This window comes from Pimephales promelas, chromosome 21, assembly GCF_988280905.1.
Source record: "Pimephales promelas chromosome 21, fPimPro1.hap1.1, whole genome shotgun sequence".
NCBI classification, from domain to species: Eukaryota; Metazoa; Chordata; class Actinopteri; order Cypriniformes; family Leuciscidae; genus Pimephales; species Pimephales promelas.
In genome coordinates, this window is record NC_142789.1 from 1631410 (window position 1) to 1647653 (window position 16244).

Genomic DNA, 16244 nt, shown 5'->3' on the forward strand with positions numbered 1-16244 from the left:
AAACGTAATTTTTCGCCCAAAAAAAAAACGTAAGGGGTACCACTGTCGTTTTTTTTTTTCGGGCCGAATTTTTGAGTTTCGATATCTCAGCTCTGGAAGGGGCTAGAGCCTCCATTTTAGCACTCAGGTCTAAGTCTCATGGGCCTCTATCAGAATCCAGAGTTTTGGGAAGATTTGAGAAACTTAATTTTTCGCCCCAAAAAAAAAAACGTAAGGGGTACCACTGTCGTTTTTTTTTTCGGGCCGAATTTTTGAGTTTCGATATCTCAGCTCTGGAAGGGGCTAGAGCCTCCATTTTTGCACTCAGGTCTAAGTCTCATGGCCCTCTACCAGAATTTGGGAAGATTGGAGAAACTTAATTTTTCGCCGAAAAAAAAAAACCATAAGGGGTACCACTGTCGTTTTTTTTTTCGGGCCAAATTTTTGAGTAAAGATATCTCAGCTCTGGAAGGGGCTAGAGCCTCCATTTTTGCACTCAGGTCTAAGTCTCATGGCCCTCTATCAGAATCCAGAGTTTTGGGAAGATTGGAGAAACTTAATTTTTTGCCCAAAAAAAAAACGTAAGGGGTACCACTGTCGTTTTTTTTTCGGGCCGAATTTTTGAGTTTCGATATCTCAGCTCTGGAAGGGGCTAGAGCCTCCATTTTTGCACTCAGGTCTAAGTCTCATGGCCCTCTATCAGAATTTGGGAAGATTGGAGAAACTTAATTTTTCGCCCAAAAAAAAAACGTAAGGGGTACCACTGTCGTTTTTTTTTTTCGGGTCAAATTTTTGAGTTTCGATATCTCAGCTCTGGAAGGGGCTAGAGCCTCCATTTTTGCACTCAGGTCTAAGTCTCATGGCCCTCTATCAGAATTTGGGAAGATTGGAGAAACTTAATTTTTCGCCCAAAAAAAAAACGTAAGGGGTACCACTGTCGTTTTTTTTTTCGGGCCGAATTTTTGAGTTTCGATATCTCAGCTCTGGAAGGGGCTAGAGCCTCCATTTTTGCACTCAGGTCTAAGTCTCATGGCCCTCTATCAGAATTTGGGAAGATTGGAGAAACTTAATTTTTCGCCCAAAAAAAAAACGTAAGGGGTACCACTGTCGTTTTTTTTTTCGGGCCGAATTTTTGAGTTTCGATATCTCAGCTCTGGAAGGGGCTAGAGCCTCCATTTTTGCACTCAGGTCTAAGTCTCATGGCCCTCTATCAGAATTTGGGAAGATTGGAGAAACTTAATTTTTCGCCCAAAAAAAAAAACGTAAGGGGTACCACTGTCGTTTTTTTTTCGGGCCGAATTTTTGAGTTTCGATATCTCAGCTCTGGAAGGGGCTAGAGCCTCCATTTTTGCACTCAGGTCTAAGTCTCATGGCCCTCTATCAGAATTTGGGAAGATTGGAGAAACTTAATTTTTCGCCCAAAAAAAAAACGTAAGGGGTACCACTGTCGTTTTTTTTTTCGGGCCGAATTTTTGAGTTTCGATATCTCAGCTCTGGAAGGGGCTAGAGCCTCCATTTTTGCACTCAGGTCTAAGTCTCATGGCCCTCTATCAGAATTTGGGAAGATTGGAGAAACTTAATTTTTCGCCCAAAAAAAAAACGTAAGGGGTACCACTGTCGTTTTTTTTTCGGGCCGAATTTTTGAGTTTCGATATCTCAGCTCTGGAAGGGGCTAGAGCCTCCATTTTTGCACTCAGGTCTAAGTCTCATGGCCCTCTATCAGATTTTGGGAAGATTGGAGAAACTTAATTTTTCGCCCAAAAAAAAAACGTAAGGGGTACCACTGTCGTTTTTTTTTTTCGGGTCAAATTTTTGAGTTTCGATATCTCAGCTCTGGAAGGGGCTAGAGCCTCCATTTTTGCACTCAGGTCTAAGTCTCATGGCCCTCTATCAGAATTTGGGAAGATTGGAGAAACTTAATTTTTCGCCCAAAAAAAAAAACGTAAGGGGTACCACTGACGTTTTTTTTTCGGGCCGAATTTTTGAGTTTCGATATCTCAGCTCTGGAAGGGGCTAGAGCCTCCATTTTTGCACTCAGGTCTAAGTCTCATGGCCCTCTATCAGAATTTGGGAAGATTGGAGAAACTTAATTTTTCGCCCAAAAAAAAAAAACGTAAGGGGTACCACTGTCGTTTTTTTTTCGGGCCGAATTTTTGAGTTTCGATATCTCAGCTCTGAAAGGGGCTAGAGCCTCCATTTTTGCACTCAGGTCTAAGTCTCATGGCCCTCTATCAGAATTTGGGAAGATTGGAGAAACTTAATTTTTCGCCCAAAAAAAAAACGTAAGGGGTACCACTGTCGTTTTTTTTTCGGGCCGAATTTTTGAGTTTCGATATCTCAGCTCTGGAAGGGGCTAGAGCCTCCATTTTTGCACTCAGGTCTAAGTCTCATGGCCCTCTATCAGAATTTGGGAAGATTGGAGAAACTTAATTTTTCGCCCAAAAAAAAAACGTAAGGGGTACCACTGTCGTTTTTTTTTTTCGGGCCGAATTTTTGAGTTTCGATATCTCAGCTCTGGAAGGGGCTAGAGCCTCCATTTTTGCACTCAGGTCTAAGTCTCATGGCCCTCTATCAGAATTTGGGAAGATTGGAGAAACTTAATTTTTCGCCCAAAAAAAAAACGTAAGGGGTACCACTGTCGTTTTTTTTTTCGGGCCGAATTTTTGAGTTTCGATATCTCAGCTCTGGAAGGGGCTAGAGCCTCCATTTTTGCACTCAGGTCTAAGTCTCATGGCCCTCTATCAGAATTTGGGAAGATTGGAGAAACTTAATTTTTCGCCCAAAAAAAAAACGTAAGGGGTACCACTGTCGTTTTTTTTTCGGGCCGAATTTTTGAGTTTCGATATCTCAGCTCTGGAAGGGGCTAGAGCCTCCATTTTTGCACTCAGGTCTAAGTCTCATGGCCCTCTATCAGAATTTGGGAAGATTGGAGAAACTTAATTTTTCGCCCAAAAAAAAAACGTAAGGGGTACCACTGTCGTTTTTTTTTTTCGGGCCGAATTTTTGAGTTTCGATATCTCAGCTCTGGAAGGGGCTAGAGCCTCCATTTTTGCACTCAGGTCTAAGTCTCATGGCCCTCTATCAGAATTTGGGAAGATTGGAGAAACTTAATTTTTCGCCCAAAAAAAAAACGTAAGGGGTACCACTGTCGTTTTTTTTTTCGGGCCGAATTTTTGAGTTTCGATATCTCAGCTCTGGAAGGGGCTAGAGCCTCCATTTTTGCACTCAGGTCTAAGTCTCATGGCCCTCTATCAGAATTTGGGAAGATTGGAGAAACTTAATTTTTCGCCCAAAAAAAAAACGTAAGGGGTACCACTGTCGTTTTTTTTTTTCGGGTCAAATTTTTGAGTTTCGATATCTCAGCTCTGGAAGGGGCTAGAGCCTCCATTTTTGCACTCAGGTCTAAGTCTCATGGCCCTCTATCAGAATTTGGGAAGATTGGAGAAACTTAATTTTTCGCCCAAAAAAAAAACGTAAGGGGTACCACTGTCGTTTTTTTTTTCGGGCCGAATTTTTGAGTTTCGATATCTCAGCTCTGGAAGGGGCTAGAGCCTCCATTTTTGCACTCAGGTCTAAGTCTCATGGCCCTCTATCAGAATTTGGGAAGATTGTAGAAACTTAATTTTTCGCCCAAAAAAAAAAACGTAAGGGGTACCACTGTCGTTTTTTTTTCGGGCCGAATTTTTGAGTTTCGATATCTCAGCTCTGGAAGGGGCTAGAGCCTCCATTTTTGCACCAAGGTCTAAGTCTCATGGCCCTCTATCAGAATCCAGAGTTTTGGGAAGATTGGAGAAACTTAATTTTTTGCCAAAAAAAAAGTAAGGGGTACCACTGTCGTTTTTTTTTCGGGCCGAATTTTTGAGTTTCGATATCTCAGCTCTGGAAGGGGCTAGAGCCTCCATTTTTGCACTCAGGTCTAAATCTCATGGCCCTCTATCAGAATTTGGGAAGATTGGAGAAACTTAATTTTTCTCCCCAAAAAAAAAAACGTAAGGGGTACCACTGTCGTTTTTTTTTCGGGCCGAATTTTTGAGTTTCGATATCTCAGCTCTGGAAGGGGCTAGAGCCTCCATTTTTGCACTCAGGTCTAAGTCTCATGGCCCTCTATCAGAATTTGGGAAGATTGGAGAAACTTAATTTTTCGCCCAAAAAAAAAAAACGTAAGGGGTACCACTGTCGTTTTTTTTTCGGGCCGAATTTTTGAGTTTCGATATCTCAGCTCTGGAAGGGGCTAGAGCCTCCATTTTTGCACTCAGGTCTAAGTCTCATGACCCTCTATCAGAATTTGGGAAGATTGGAGAAACTTAATTTTTCGCCCAAAAAAAAAAACCGTAAGGGGTACAACTGTCGTTTTTTTTTCGGGCCGAATTTTTGAGTTTCGATATCTCAGCTCTGGAAGGGGCTAGAGCCTCCATTTTTGCACTCAGGTCTAAGTCTCATGGCCCTCTATCAGAATTTGGGAAGATTGGAGAAACTTAATTTTTCGCCCAAAAAAAAAACGTAAGGGGTACCACTGTCGTTTTTTTTTCGGGCCGAATTTTTGAGTTTCGATATCTCAGCTCTGGAAGGGGCTAGAGCCTCCATTTTTGCACTCAGGTCTAAGTCTCATGGCCCTCTATCAGAATTTGGGAAGATTGGAGAAACGTAATTTTTCGCCCAAAAAAAAAACGTAAGGGGTACCACTGTCGTTTTTTTTTTTCGGGCCGAATTTTTGAGTTTCGATATCTCAGCTCTGGAAGGGGCTAGAGCCTCCATTTTTGCACTCAGATCTAAGTCTCATGGCCCTCTATCAGAATCCAGAGTTTTGGGAAGATTGGAGAAACTTAATTTTTTGCCCAAAAAAAAAACGTAAGGGGTACCACTGTCGTTTTTTTTTTTCGGGCCGAATTTTTGAGTTTCGATATCTCAGCTCTGGAAGGGGCTAGAGCCTCCATTTTTGCACTCAGGTCTAAGTCTCATGGCCCTCTATCAGAATCCAGAGTTTTGGGAAGATTGGAGAAACTTAATTTTTCGCCCCCCCCAAAAAAAACGTAAGGGGTACCACTGTCGTTTTTTTTTCGGGCCGAATTTTAGAGTTTCGATATCTCAGCTCTGGAAGGGGCTAGAGCCTCCATTTTTGCACTCAGGTCTAAGTCTCATGGCCCTCTATCAGAATTTGGGAAGATTGGAGAAACTTAATTTTTCTCCCCAAAAAAAAAAAACGTAAGGGGTACCACTGTCGTTTTTTTTCGGGCCGAATTTTTGAGTTTCGATATCTCAGCTCTGGAAGGGGCTAGAGCCTCCATTTTTGCACTCAGGTCTAAGTCTCATGGCCCTCTATCAGAATCCAGAGTTTTGGGAAGATTGGAGAAACTTTATTTTTTGCCCAAAAAAAAAACGTAAGGGGTACCACTGTCGTTTTTTTTTCGGGCCGAATTTTTGAGTTTCGATATCTCAGCTCTGGAAGGGGCTAGAGCCTCCATATTTGCACTCAGGTCTAAGTCTCATGGCCCTCTATCAGAATTTGGGAAGATTGGAGAAACGTAATTTTACTCCCCCCCAAAAAAAAAAACGTAAGGGGTACCACTGTCGTTTTTTTTTTCGGGTCGAATTTTTGAGTTTCGATATCTCAGCTCTGGAAGGGGCTAGAGCCTCCATTTTTGCACTCAGGTCTAAGTCTCATGGCCCTCTATCAGAATCCAGAGTTTTGGGAAGATTGGAGAAATTTAATTTTTCGCCCCCCCCCCCCCCAAAAAAAACGTAAGGGGTACCACTGTCGTTTTTTTTTCGGGCCAAATTTTTGAGTTTCGATATCTCAGCTCTGGAAGGGGCTAGAGCCTCCATTTTTGCACTCAGGTCTAAGTCTCATGGCCCTCTATCAGAATTTGGGAAGATTGGAGAAACGTAATTTTACTCCCCAAAAAAAAAAAAAACGTAAGGGTTACCACTGTCGTTTTTTTTTTCGGGTCGAATTTTTGAGTTTCGATATCTCAGCTCTGGAAGGGGCTAGAGCCTCCATTTTTGCACTCAGGTCTAAGTCTCATGGCCCTCTATCAGAATCCAGAGTTTTGGGAAGATTGGAGAAATTTAATTTTTCCCCCCCCCCCCCCAAAAAAAACGTAAGGGGTACCACTGTCGTTTTTTTTTCGGGCCAAATTTTTGAGTTTCGATATCTCAGCTCTGGAAGGGGCTAGAGCCTCCATTTTTGCACTCAGGTCTAAGTCTCATGGCCCTCTATCAGAATTTGGGAAGATTGGAGAAACTTAATTTTACTCCCCAAAAAAAAAAAAAACGTAAGGGGTACCACTGTCGTTTTTTTTTTCGGGTCGAATTTTTGAGTTTCGATATCTCAGCTCTGGAAGGGGCTAGAGCCTCCATTTTTGCACTCAGGTCTAAGTCTCATGGCCCTCTATCAGAATTTGGGAAGATTGGAGAAACTTAATTTTTCGCCCAAAAAAAAAAACGTAAGGGGTACCACTGTCGTTTTTTTTTCGGGCCGAATTTTTGAGTTTCGATATCTCAGCTCTGGAAGGGGCTAGAGCCTCCATTTTTGCACTCAGGTCTAAGTCTCATGGCCCTCTATCAGAATTTGGGAAGATTTGAGAAACGTAATTTTTCGCCCAAAAAAAAAACGTAAGGGGTACCACTGTCGTTTTTTTTTTTCGGGCCGAATTTTTGAGTTTCGATATCTCAGCTCTGGAAGGGGCTAGAGCCTCCATTTTAGCACTCAGGTCTAAGTCTCATGGGCCTCTATCAGAATCCAGAGTTTTGGGAAGATTTGAGAAACTTAATTTTTCGCCCCAAAAAAAAAAACGTAAGGGGTACCACTGTCGTTTTTTTTTTCGGGCCGAATTTTTGAGTTTCGATATCTCAGCTCTGGAAGGGGCTAGAGCCTCCATTTTTGCACTCAGGTCTAAGTCTCATGGCCCTCTACCAGAATTTGGGAAGATTGGAGAAACTTAATTTTTCGCCGAAAAAAAAAAACCATAAGGGGTACCACTGTCGTTTTTTTTTTCGGGCCAAATTTTTGAGTAAAGATATCTCAGCTCTGGAAGGGGCTAGAGCCTCCATTTTTGCACTCAGGTCTAAGTCTCATGGCCCTCTATCAGAATCCAGAGTTTTGGGAAGATTGGAGAAACTTAATTTTTTGCCCCAAAAAAAAACGTAAGGGGTACCATTGTCGTTTTTTTTTTCGGGCCGAATTTTTTGAGTTTCGATATCTCAGCTCTGGAAGGGGCTAGAGCCTCCATTTTTGCACTCAGATCTAAGTCTCATGGCCCTCTATCAGAATTTGGGAAGATTGGAGAAACTTAATTTTTCGCCCAAAAAAAAAACGTAACGGGTATCACTGTCGTTTTTTTTTCGGGCTGAATTTTTGAGTTTCGATATCTCAGCTCTGGAAGGGGCTAGAGCCTCCATTTTTGCACTCAGGTCTAAGTCTCATGGCCCTCTATCAGAATTTGGGAAGATTGGAGAAACTTAATTTTTTGCCCAAAAAAAAAAACGTAAGGGGTACGACTGTCGTTTTTTTTTTTTTCGGGCTGAATTTTTGAGTTTCGATATCTCAGCTCTGGAAGGGGCTAGAGCCTCCATTTTTGCACTCAGGTCTAAGTCTCATGGCCCTCTATCAGAATTTGGGAATATTGGAGAAACTTAATTTTTCACCCAAAAAAAAAACGTAAGGGGTACCACTTTCGTTTTTTTTTCGGGCCGAATTTTTGAGTTTCGATATCTCAGCTCTGGAAGGGGCTAGAGCCTCCATTTTTGCACTCAGATCTAAGTCTCATGGCCCTCTATCAGAATTTGGGAAGATTGGAGAAACTTAATTTTTCGCCCAAAAAAAAAAAACGTAAGGGGTACCACTGTCGTTTTTTTTTTTCGGGCTGAATTTTTGAGTTTCGATATCTCAGCTCTGGAAGGGGCTAGAGCCTCCATTTTTGCACTCAGGTCTAAGTCTCATGGCCCTCTATCAGAATTTGGGAAGATTGGAGAAACGTAATTTTTCGCCCCAAAAAAAAAAAACGTAAGGGGTACCACTGTCGTTTTTTTTCGGGCCGAATTTTTGAGTTTCGATATCTCAGCTCTGGAAGGGGCTAGAGCCTCAATTTTTGCACTCAGGTCTAAGTCTCATGGCCCTCTATCAGAATTTGGGAAGATTGGAGAAACGTAATTTTTCGCCCCAAAAAAAAAAACGTAAGGGGTACCACTGTCGTTTTTTTTTCGGGCCGAATTTTTGAGTTTCGATATCTCAGCTCTGGAAGGGGCTAAAGCCTCCATTTTTGCACTCAGCTCTAAGTCTCATGGCCCTCTATCAGAATTTGGGAAGATTGGAGAAACTTAATTTTTCGCCCAAAAAAAAAACGTAAGGGGTACCACTGTCGTTTTTTTTTTCGGGCCGAATTTTTGAGTTTCGATATCTCAGCTCTGGAAGGGGCTAGAGCCTCCATTTTTGCACTCAGGTCTAAGTCTCATGGCCCTCTATCAGAATTTGGGAAGATTGGAGAAACTTAATTTTTCGCCCCAAAAAAAAAAAACGTAAGGGGTACGACTGTCGTTTTTTTTTCGGGCCGAATTTTTGAGTTTCGATATCTCAGCTCTGGAAGGGGCTAGAGCCTCCATTTTTGCACTCAGGTCTAAGTCTCATGGCCCTCTATCAGAATCCAGAGTTTTGGGAAGATTGGAGAAACTTAATTTTTCGCCCCAAAAAAAAAACGTAAGGGGTACCACTGTCGGTTTTTTTTTCGGGCCGAATTTTTGAGTTTCGATATCTCAGCTCTGGAAGGGGCTAGAGTCTCCATTTTTGCACTCAGGTCTAAGTCTCATGGCCCTCTATCAGAATCCAGAGTTTTGGGAAGATTGGAGAAACTTAATTTTTCGCCCCAAAAAAAAAACGTAAGGGGTACCACTGTCGTTTTTTTTTTCGGGACGCATTTTTGAGTTTCGATATCTCAGCTCTGGAAGGGGCTAGAGCCTCCATTTTTGCGCTCAGGTCTAAGTCTCATGGCCCTCTATCAGAATTTGGGAAGATTGGAGAAACTTAAATTTTCGCCCAAAAAAAAAAAACGTAAGGGGTACCACTGTCGTTTTTTTTTGGGCCGAATTTTTGAGTTTCGATATCTCAGCTCTGGAAGGGGCTAGAGCCTCCATTTTTGCACTCAGGTCTAAGTCTCATGGCCCTCTATCAGAATCCAGAGTTTTGGGAAGATTGGAGAAACTTAATTTTTCGCCCCAAAAAAAAAAAACGTAAGGGGTACCACTGTCGTTTTTTTTTTCGGGCCGAATTTTTGAGTTTCGATATCTCAGCTCTGGAAGGGGCTAGAGCCTCAATTTTTGCACTCAGGTCTAAGTCTCATGGCCCTCTACCAGAATTTGGGAAGATTGGAGAAACTTAATTTTTCGCCCAAAAAAAAAAAGGAAGGGGTACCACTGTCGTTTTTTTTTTCGGGCCGAATTTTTGAGTTTCGATATCTCAGCTCTGGAAGGGGCTAGAGACTCCATTTTTGCACTCAGGTCTAAGTCTCATGGCCCTCTATCAGAATCCAGAGTTTTGGGAAGATTGGAGAAACTTAATTTTTCGCCCAAAAAAAAAAAAACGTAAGGGGTACCACTGTCGTTTTTTTTTTCGGGCCGAATTTTGGAGTTTCGATATCTCAGCTCTGGAAGGGGCTAGAGCCTCCATTTTTGCACTCAGGTCTAAGTCTCATGGCCCTCTATCAGAATTTGGGAAGATTGGAGAAACTTAATTTTTCGCCCCCCAAAAAAAAAACGTAAGGGGTACCACTGTCGTTTTTTTTTCGGGCCGAATTTTTGAGTTTCGATATCTCAGCTCTGGAAGGGGCTAGAGCCTCCATTTTTGCACTCAGGTCTAAGTCTCATTGCCCTCTATCAGAATCCAGAGTTTTAAGAAGATTGGAGAAACTTAATTTTTCGCCCAAAAAAAAACGTAAGGGGTACCACTGTCGTTTTTTTTTTCGGGCCGAATTTTTGAGTTTCGATATCTCAGCTCTGGAAGGGGCTAGAGCCTCCATTTTTGCACTCAGGTCTAAGTCTCATGGCCCTCTATCAGAATTTGGGAAGATTGGAGAAACTTAATTTTTCGCCCAAAAAAAAAACGTAAGGGGTACCACTGTCGTTTTTTTTTTTCGGGTCGAAATTTTGAATTTTGATATCTCAGCTCTGGAAGGGTCTAGAGCCTCCATTTTTGCACTCAGGTCAAAGTCTCGTGGCCCTCTATCAGAATACAGAGTTTTGAGAAGATTGGAGAAACTTAATTTTTCGCCCAAAAAAAACGTAAGGGGTACCACTGTCGTTTTTTTTTTCGGGTCGAAATTTTGAATTTTGATATCTCAGCTCTGGAAGGGTCTAGAGCCTCCATTTTTGCACTCAGGTCAAAGTCTCGTGGCCCTCTATCAGAATACAGAGTTTTGAGAAGATTGGAGAAACTTAATTTTTCGCCCGAAAACGAAAAAAACGAAAGGGGTAACACTGTCGTTTTTTTTTTCGGGTCGAAATTTTGAATTTTGATATCTCAGCTCAGGAAGGGTCTAGAGCCTCCATTTTTGCACTCAGGTCAAAGTCTCGTGACCCTTTATCATAATCCAGAGTTTTGAGAAGATTGGAGAAACTTAATTTTTCGCCTGAAAACGGAAAAAAATGAAAGGGGTAACACTGTCGTTTTTTTTTTCGGGTCGAAATTTTGAATGTTGATATCTCAGCTCTGGAAGGGTATAGAGCCTCCATTTTTGCACTCAGGTCAAAGTCTCGTGGCCCTCTATCAGAATCCAGAGTTTTGAGAAGATTGGAGAAACTTAATTTTTCACCCAAAAACGAAAGGGGTAACACTGTCGTTTTTTTTCGGGTCGAAATTTTGAATGTTGATATCTCAGCTCAGGAAGGGTCTAGAGCCTCCATTTTTTCACCCAGGTCAAAGTCTCGTGACCCTCTATCATAATCCAGAGTTTTGAGACGATTGGAGAAACTTAATTTTTCGCCCAAAAACGAAAAAAACGAAAGGGGTAACACTGTCGTTTTTTTTTTCGGGCCGAATTTTGGAGTTTCGATATCTCAGCTCTGGAAGGGGCTAGAGCCTCCATTTTTGCACTCAGGTCTAAGTCTCATGGCCCTCTATCAGAATTTGGGAAGATTGGAGAAACTTAATTTTTCGCCCCCCAAAAAAAAAACGTAAGGGGTACCACTGTCGTTTTTTTTTCGGGCCGAATTTTTGAGTTTCGATATCTCAGCTCTGGAAGGGGCTAGAGCCTCCATTTTTGCACTCAGGTCTAAGTCTCATTGCCCTCTATCAGAATCCAGAGTTTTAAGAAGATTGGAGAAACTTAATTTTTCGCCCAAAAAAAAACGTAAGGGGTACCACTGTCGTTTTTTTTTTCGGGCCGAATTTTTGAGTTTCGATATCTCAGCTCTGGAAGGGGCTAGAGCCTCCATTTTTGCACTCAGGTCTAAGTCTCATGGCCCTCTATCAGAATTTGGGAAGATTGGAGAAACTTAATTTTTCGCCCAAAAAAAAAACGTAAGGGGTACCACTGTCGTTTTTTTTTTTCGGGTCGAAATTTTGAATTTTGATATCTCAGCTCTGGAAGGGTCTAGAGCCTCCATTTTTGCACTCAGGTCAAAGTCTCGTGGCCCTCTATCAGAATACAGAGTTTTGAGAAGATTGGAGAAACTTAATTTTTCGCCCAAAAAAAACGTAAGGGGTACCACTGTCGTTTTTTTTTTCGGGTCGAAATTTTGAATTTTGATATCTCAGCTCTGGAAGGGTCTAGAGCCTCCATTTTTGCACTCAGGTCAAAGTCTCGTGGCCCTCTATCAGAATACAGAGTTTTGAGAAGATTGGAGAAACTTAATTTTTCGCCCGAAAACGAAAAAAACGAAAGGGGTAACACTGTCGTTTTTTTTTTCGGGTCGAAATTTTGAATTTTGATATCTCAGCTCAGGAAGGGTCTAGAGCCTCCATTTTTGCACTCAGGTCAAAGTCTCGTGACCCTTTATCATAATCCAGAGTTTTGAGAAGATTGGAGAAACTTAATTTTTCGCCTGAAAACGGAAAAAAATGAAAGGGGTAACACTGTCGTTTTTTTTTTCGGGTCGAAATTTTGAATGTTGATATCTCAGCTCTGGAAGGGTATAGAGCCTCCATTTTTGCACTCAGGTCAAAGTCTCGTGGCCCTCTATCAGAATCCAGAGTTTTGAGAAGATTGGAGAAACTTAATTTTTCACCCAAAAACGAAAGGGGTAACACTGTCGTTTTTTTTCGGGTCGAAATTTTGAATGTTGATATCTCAGCTCAGGAAGGGTCTAGAGCCTCCATTTTTTCACCCAGGTCAAAGTCTCGTGACCCTCTATCATAATCCAGAGTTTTGAGACGATTGGAGAAACTTAATTTTTCGCCCAAAAACGAAAAAAACGAAAGGGGTAACACTGTCGTTTTTTTTTCGGGTCGAAATTTTGAATTTTGATATCTCAGCTCAGGAAGGGTCTAGAGCCTCCATTTTTGCACTCGGGTCAAAGTCTCGTGGCCCTCTATCAGAATCCAGAGTTTTGAGAAGATTGGAGAAACTTATTTTTTCCCCCCGAAAACGAAAAAAACGAAAGGGGTAACACTGTCGTTTTTTTTTTTTTCGGGTCGAAATTTTGAATTTTGATATCTCAGCTCAGGAAGGGTCTAGAGCCTCCATTTTTGCACTCAGGTCGAAGTCTTGTGGCCCTCTATCATAATCCAGAGTTTTGAGAAGATTGGAGAAACTTAATTTTTCGCCCGAAAACGGAAAAAAACGAAAGGGGTAACACTGTCGTTTTTTTTTTCGGGTCGAAATTTTGAATGTTGATATCTCAGCTCTGGAAGGGTCTAGACTAGAGCCTCCATTTTTGCACTCAAGTCTAAGTCCCATGGCCCTCTATACGAATCCAGAGTTTCAAGAAGATTGGAGAAACTTATTTTTTCGCACCAAAAAAAAAACCGACAGGGGTACCACTGCCGTTTTTTTGGGGGGGGGTCGAAATTTTGAGTTTCTCCAATCTTCTTGAAACTCTTAATTCTGATAGAGGGCCATGGGACTTAGACCTGAGTGCAAAAATTGAGGCTCTAGACCCTTCCAGAGCTGAGATATGGACATCCCACGTAGTAAGGCTGAAACGATTCCTCGAGTGACTCGATTACAAAAATTCCTCGAGGCAAAAAATCTGCCTCGAAGCCTCGTTAAATTCCTATGACGTGCATGCAGGGATCGGATTGTTTCACACGGACCGTTGTTCAGGAAGCACACCATAGCGCATGATACATTTGACTTCATAAATGGCAGAGAATGTCTAAAGTTTGGGATCATTATATGTTTATAAAGGGAGAGAACAAGATGCAATGTGTCTGCAAAGTATACCTGGCAGGGCTACCAACTCTCACGCATTCAGCGTGAGACTCGCGCAATTCGATTTCTAACGCTGAAGTGTCAATCCCTTCGGTCACATGCCTGAAAGATGAGTTTGTCAATAGATCTACCTGTTGAGCCACTCCTGATCGACTAGTTTTACCGCCGCATATTAATTCGCAAGTTAAAATATCCTGTAATCTAGTGCGAGCACGCATGCGAGATGTTGAGCTCCTAACGCACGACAGCAGAGAGGTAAGCGAGCGCGTGCAACCATGTCTCTCTCACGCGCCAGTCAGACCAATGGGCTCTATACGGCGGTATTTCCGGTGAAGGATTAAGGATGCTCGATAACTTCCGCCGATCATAGAGTCCAATGCAATACCGAGAATTTATATTGAATTTTATACTCCATGGTTATACTAATGAAACGTTAGTCACAAAAACAGATAAAACAGACACTCCTCGTTGTGTTTATGCTTCTTTTTAAAATTATATTTAATAAACATAACTATATATAAAATTACATCTAAACGTATGTACGTTTCGTTTCAAAGACGGGAGGACAGTAAATATTGAAGACTCTGCCATAATCCCGTTTTCTCCGGTTTTCCTCCGCTTTAATCTACACAACCGGAAATGGACGAGCATCCTTACGTCAAATGCGGAACTTATGCGTGCATATAGCCCATTGCGGCAATTCATCATATGCTTAAACTTTTATGTAGTCACGCAACAAAAATTCCAGCATACATTCACCAGGATGTGATGGAGGAACAAATATTGTGACACACACACACACTCTGATGTTTGTCTTGAGATTACAGTTGAAAAAGTCTTATTCTTATTTATAATTGTTTTATTTCCATTTATTTATTTATTTTTATGAATTGTATACATTTGTGTACCTGTTTGGGTTGATATTTTATATTAATTTATTTTTGTTTCCAGGTGGGTAATTTGCAGAAGGTGCAATCCTTTTTTGTAATGTTGTATTAAGAAGACAAAACTAAGGCCAAATGGGCTTTACTATTTAAGTTCGTATTCAAAGTTTTACATGTTATGGTCTATATGTAACAGGTATTTACAGTATTTAAACAGGTTTACACTAAATTGTTTTAACTGTATTGTTATATAGTTGTTGGCACTGGCACTTATAAACACTAAATGGGTAAAAATTGCAATAATTAGTTGTGCAGCCAAATGTTGGAGTTGGAATAAATACCTCAATTTTTTTAAAGAAATAAAAGCCAAACACCTTATCATTTTCGTAATACATTATTTGTTTTGGTTGCTTAAAAACACACATAAACAAATTATCCGATTACTCGATTAATCGATCGATTAAGTGCTAGATTAATCGATTACAAAAAGAATCGATAGCTGCAGCCCTACCACGTAGCATTTATGCCATTATAAATATCTCAATATCTCAGCTCTGGAAGGGTCTAGAGCCTCCATTATTGCACTCAGGTCTAAGTCCCATCGTCCTCTATCAGAATCCAGAGTTTCAAGAAGATCAGAGAAACTCAAAATTTCGACCCCCCCAAAAAACGACAGTGGTACCCCTGTTTTTTGTTTTTTTTTTGTGCGAAAAAATAAGTTTCTCTGATCTTCTTGAAACTCTGGATTCTGAGAGAGGGCCATGGGGCTTAGACCTGAGTGCAATAATGGAGGCTCTAGACTGTTCCAGAGCTGAGATATGGACATCTCACGTAGCATTTATGCTCCATTTTTGCACTCAGGTCTAAGTCCCATGGCCCTCTATCAGAATCCAGAGTTTCAAGAAGATTGGAGAAACTTTTTTTCACACACCGAAAAAGTCGACAGGGATTCATCAAGGCAGGAAATTTAATAATAAAATGTCCATCAAATAAACTGTCTGAATCACCATTCAATAGATTGCAGGTGCAGGGATTCTGTCCACTTGCAGTTTATTGCATGAAGGCTGGGGTTAGTACTTTTCAAAAATAGTGGGTTATTGGACATTTAGTGTGTTCGTGGACATGTGCTTTTATGTGGTTTTCTCAGAAAAAAAAAAAACATAAAAAAGAGGAAAAAAAAGATTATCAACAGTGGAAGCTCCAGTGGCTCAGTGGTTTGAGTGTTGCTCGCTCATGTGGAGGATTTGGGTTTGAATCTCACTCTTTTTGTTATATTGCTCCAGTTTCACTGGTTTTGTTCAAATAAAAATGACATGCACCCAAAAAAAGAAATCTTCATGTGGAAGTGCCAGTGGCTCAGTGGGTTGAGCATGTTCTCCGGTTCGAGACTGGACACAGAAGTGTGGATGCGTGGAGCAAAAACTGCAATGGAGACAGGAGAGATCAAGTCTCACTTGACTTTAATGAGTGTGCGTGTTCTGGCCACAAGAGGGCAATATCACGCCGCTCTCGGTCTGAACTCTGAACCCACGACTCGACCAGTGCTAGTTAAAGGGATAGTTCACCCCAAAATGAAAACTAGGGTGACCATATTTTGATTACCAAAAACCAGGACACTCGGCCCAGAAAACAGATACTTAAATGTGATACTCAAAGATACCTTATTAATTTCAATACATGGGCTATGCCTCCTCTGTATGGACTGAAAATATATTACAAGACACAGATACAGATAGGCTTCTCAAAGGTTTTAAAAATAATGATAGAAATAATGTCTCTTCTCTATTAGAAAAATAAATATATAAATAATAATAATAAATCAAAGTAATACCTCCAAATTGAACAAAAATAGCTCTCACAAACTTGCTTGATAATCTTAAGGTTGAGCCGCTGTCGTCACTCGGACTATTTTAACGACGTCTTTCATAACTTTTGGGCCGGCCAGAAGCCTATGGAGGAGTGATCCAGCTCTCAGATTTAATCACAAATATCTTCATTTGTGTTTTATGGTTGAACAACATGA